Genomic DNA, 5,118 nt, shown 5'->3' with positions numbered 1-5,118 from the left:
GAGGTAGAAGCCTACGAACATGACCCAACTCAGTACTGACTAGGGGCAGGACGACCTAAACTGGCAACACCACATACCTACCCGGTAGAAAAGAAAACCCCACCAAATCACCCCCATGCAAGCAACGAGCCCCTAACCCACGGACCACCCCGTGAACAAAACCACAGCCGTTCCACTTGCCAGAGGATGCAAAGCCGCCCAAAAATTATAAAAGTGGCCGAACAAGGCACACGCGCCTGCGTGTCGATAGCATCTGAAAAAGAAAATATCCCTAACACCTGTGACTAAAACAGACAATAAAAATTACATGATAAAGAGTAGTAAAAAACAAACCCAAGTGAAGGAGAAAACTCAAAAAACCTCCCGTGGATCTTTGATAAGCCAATTGTAATTAGGCCCCCTCGGAGGAAAATTAAAAAATTCGCTTCACACCCTCAATTCCTGAATGCTTTCCGTTCAAAAACTGTCCAGTAAACATAGTTTTTGTGTTCGCGCAGCAGGTGCAACTAAGACCTTACAAACATACACAAAACGTATACAACGCAGATTCCCAGTGGCCCAGGACCCGAATCGCAGCCACCGCAGTCTGCGCAGCTGCCCCAATCCGCAAAGACCGGGTACCATAGCCCTAAAGCCGCAACCAAACGCCTTTCGAAAAAGGCGCTGCCAACTCACCAGCATCCGTCAACTAGAATAATACTGAAATAAACTAGGAGGGGACTTCCCACCACCTCCTAAAGCATAACCCGCATTGTGCAGGACTCACCACCCTTTATTCCAGCAGAGCAAAGGACGCAATTGCACAGGAACGTCCGTAGTCCACCCGCAGGGGGAAGACACACTCGCCGACCTACAAAAAGGGGGGTGCCCCACAATGACCACTTATGCACCCTTGACTGCTGGCTGGTAGCGACTTTCCACCAAACCGTAATACAACGCACACGGCCCTGCACCTGAATCGCTGCCGCTGAAGAAACCGCCGCTGCAGCATGCGTAACCGCCCCCATCCACAAGGAATTGGTACCATAGCCCGAAAACCTTATCCAATGTACACCAGTCGGACACCACGCAGACGCCCAGCGGCCCAGCACCGGAATTGCTGCCGCTGCCAAACCTGCCACCACAGCATGCGCAGCCGCTTCAATCCACAAGGAACAGGTACCCTAATCTTAAAACACAAAACAACGCAAATCCCCAGTGGCCCAGCACCTGAAAACGCTGCCGCCGATGAACCTGCCACCTGCAGCACGCGTAGGTGCCCCCATCCGCAAGGAATGGGTACCCCATCCCTAAAACCACCATACGACGCACAGTCCCCGCGGCCCAGCACCCGAAGCGCTGCCGTTGAAGAACTTGCTGCCGCAGCATGTGCAACAGCCCCCGATCCGCAAGGAATGGGTACCAGAGCCCGAAAACCTTATCCAAACGTACAGAGGTTGTATAGCACACAGACTCCCATCAGCCAAACACCCAAATTGCTGCCACTGAAGAACCAGCCGCTGCAGCATGCGCAACAGCCCCAATCCACAAGGAAATGGGTATCAACAGCCCGAAAACCTTACCCAAATGCACAGAGGCTGTATACCATGCATATCCCCAGCAGCCCAGCACCTAACGCTGTCACCGAAGAACCCGCCACCGAAGCAGGTGTAGCCCCACCAATCTGCAAGGAACAGGTACCCTGGTCCCCCCACTGCAAGCCCCCGACAATCACCATAGCCGTAACGCTACAGAAAACTAAAAAACTAGCAAAGAGGACCCAGGAGGGCACAAAAGAAAATGGCCATCCCCTAAAGGCCGCATCGGACACATACCCTCACCAAGGGCAATGTGCACACCATCCTTACACGCCGGCGCTCTAAAGGGGGGGCAACTAATGACCCCGGCCATCCCAATCCTGTGCAGAACCAGCAAGTCTGCACAGGAAAATATGGAACGCTTCACGATTTGTGTGGCGTCCTTGCACAGGGGCCATGCTAATCTTCTTTGCATCATTCCAATTTCAGTATATGTGCTGCCAAACCGACCACCATCTAGGCGCCCTGCCATGATAAAATACCACTGAAAGGCAAGCCGGAGTACAAAAACGACCTGCCACAGGCCACCAACCCACTGATCCGGAACGCCCCAATGAAAAACCAGCGCAAAAGCTAGCCCGAGCAGCGCAACCTCATGAACCAGACTACGCCCCGCCTGGCTGGACCCAAACGGGACCACCAAACTTCACCTAAGTATACCGAAATCGACGTGCCCACTCAAAAGCCACAGCCACAGGGTGCCCCGTTGCCCATCCCATAAGGGCCATGGATAGCACAAAAGACCTGAAAGAGCAGCCAGCCGCAGTAGTACGGAGCGAAAAGAAGTGCTCGCAAGGGCAGATGCCCTAACTGCCCCAGACCTGCCTCCCCTGGGAAAAAAAACTCAGACAAAGGCCCTCAAAGCACCCAAGGTAACCTAATAAAAACCAACCCGCCGGAGTAAACAAACCTACCCACAAAACCCAATGAATCCGGCAATCATAGCCATCGTCTGGAGCATAGGAGGAGCCACCACCGGCCTGTCCAAGTAGCTGGACGAAACTCGGCCATCCGCCAGACACAAGTCAGGCACGAAAAGAAACATCAACAGCCGCCCCAGGTGCCAACGCACGGAATGTAGCTAAGGAAGCGCAACCATGCCTCACGACCCCAGGGGCCATGCCTGGGTCGCAATGGCGGGAAACAAACGTTGTGCCGCCAACATCTGGGAACCAGACGACATAACAGGTCAAGGGCCGAGGGGGAGGAAGGATGCCGATCATGAAAAGCGTGAACCACCCCCAGGTAAGCGCCCAGAGAAAGAAAACCAGGCCCCGAGCCATCACCGGAAGCGGCCTTTAAGCACCCATGCAAAAACGTGCAGAATTAAACCAAAACAGGTGAACGACCGACATAGAAAGCCCCTCCCCAACGGAAAAACCAGAAATCGAAAACTGATACCGGGGCAAGCGAAGAAGGTGAAAAGCGAATGCAACGTCAAGCTCTAAGCAGCAGGAAACACGACCGCAATGTCACCCAAACGCAGGGACTCATCAAAAGACAGATAACGCTCCCTGCAGGAAGCATCCAGAAAGGCATTAGAAACCAAAACCTCATGTGGGTGAGACAGTGGAAGGGCCTTCCGTGCTACCAACCCTGGCCCCTGAAGGAACAGAAAGTGTTCCGCTCGCGACCGGGGTGCATACCCGACTGTGGTGCACATGATAATTTACCCCCACCCTACGCCTGCCATAATCCGAAGCCAACACTAACCCTCAGCCCCCAGGATGGGAGCCCGTGCCAATAGGACAGTCCATGGTCCTAGCACCAGCATGGCGGGCAGAAACCCTGATATTAAGAGGCCCATGCTCCCCAGACCGATCTAGCTTCAACCACCAAGAAAATCGCGCGTCCCCAGCTGCTAGCCTATCACGACTGTGTAGCACGACTCTCGTAATGTAGAACATGGACACCTAACCCTTTCTAATCGTATCCACTACCTACCCTGCTAAAATAAAACGGCACCCATGACCTACCAGTATATGTGTGGATTAGCGAGGACCCCATGTACGCATGGGGAGAACGTAAAAACTCCACACAGTCAGAGCCATGGTGGGAAACGACCGCATGACCACAGTGCAGTGCGGCAGCGAGAGGCTGGAACCGGAGGGACCGACGCGGAAGAAGGGAAGGAGGGACTGGCCAATGATGGGACCCAGCCTGGGAGGCCTGAAAGGACACCACCAGCAACCCCCAGAATGACCAGCAGGGGGGCAGCAGAACCACCAACAGGGGGGCGCAGCAGAACGCACCCACCCAGTGGACAGGGGACCCTGAAGAGTGCCCACAGTGGGCGTAGGGGCACCCCTCCGCACCGCATGGCCCCAGGAGGAAACACCGTGAACCGACCCCCAGTGACCGGACCTCATCAACAGAAACCCACCCTCCCATATGTGCAAGCTGGGGGACCCCTGGCGGTAACACCCGGGAGCCCGAGCCCAAAGTCAAACCAAAAACCCCCACACAGGAAGCCGATCCGGCAGTCCACCCCCAGAGCACCGCACGCCAGGCCGTCTCCCAGCTGCAGCGCCAGCACTGTGCCAACCGTGGGGGGGATGCCCCGACCCTGTACATGGAGCCTGGCCGCCGGAGGCCAAGGTGCCAGAGGCCGGAGCTCCGAAACTGATTCGACCGCCGCATGCACGGCCCCGCCGCGGGTACCTTCTGCACATGTTATATCTGCCCCCCCTGCAGTGCACATGGTTTTGCCCAACTGCTAACAAAGGTCCTGCTGCCACTGATTAAGCGCTGAGTGAAGATCGGAAATCAATCGCATTCATATAATCTCTTTCTCTTTAGTCCAATAGACCGGAAAAGAAAAGAGAAACATAGAACATAGTGCAGTATCTTTGGTTAAAATTTAATGACATACAATGCACATGAACATAAAATATCCTGGATAACACTACTTGGTTAAAAATGACAGCTTGCGCTGTGAAGGCATTCAAATAGTGGACATAATCCGACACGGATACAGGTAGTGGGTAATTACCAGAACAAGGTGGAAACTAGCATGTATAGTTCCTTAGGTGTGCTGACATCAAGCCTCATTCAGCTGCAGCAGGAATGGTCTTTCTGGTGTCAGTTCAGCCCTCTTGGTCTGGCATCGATGATACCACGTCCTCCTCTAGTCGGTTGAAGTCCACTGGGGCACCCACGCGTTCCGACCCTACCTGGGTCTTTCTCAAGGTTTTGCTCCTTCACAAACGGAGCAAAACCTTGAGAAAGACCCAGGTAGGGTCGGAACGCGTGGGTGCCCCAGTGGACTTCAACCGACTAGAGGAGGACGTGGTATCATCGATGCCAGACCAAGAGGGCTGAACTGACACCAGAAAGACCATTCCTGCTGCAGCTGAATGAGGCTTGATGTCAGCACACCTAAGGAACTATACATGCTAGTTTCCACCTTGTTCTGGTAATTACCCACTACCTGTATCCGTGTCGGATTATGTCCACTATTTGAATGCCTTCACAGCGCAAGCTGTCATTTTTAACCAAGTAGTGTTATCCAGGATATTTTATGTTCATGTGCATTGTATGT

The 5,118-nt window shown here is 53.8% G+C and overlaps 1 non-coding gene across 1 annotated transcript; it reads right to left on the bottom strand.

Annotated features, from left to right (window-relative positions):
• Window positions 1-1,924: 1,924 nt before the first annotated feature.
• On the bottom strand, window positions 1,925-2,030 carry LOC135054226 (U6 spliceosomal RNA). The gene has a single exon (XR_010243436.1). It is a non-coding gene; the product is annotated as a U6 spliceosomal RNA (small nuclear RNA).
• Window positions 2,031-5,118: the final 3,088 nt, after the last annotated feature.

This window comes from Pseudophryne corroboree, chromosome 2, assembly GCF_028390025.1.
Source record: "Pseudophryne corroboree isolate aPseCor3 chromosome 2, aPseCor3.hap2, whole genome shotgun sequence".
Lineage (NCBI taxonomy): Eukaryota > Metazoa > Chordata > Amphibia > Anura > Myobatrachidae > Pseudophryne > Pseudophryne corroboree.
This window is presented reverse-complemented; position numbering and strand designations above follow the sequence as displayed.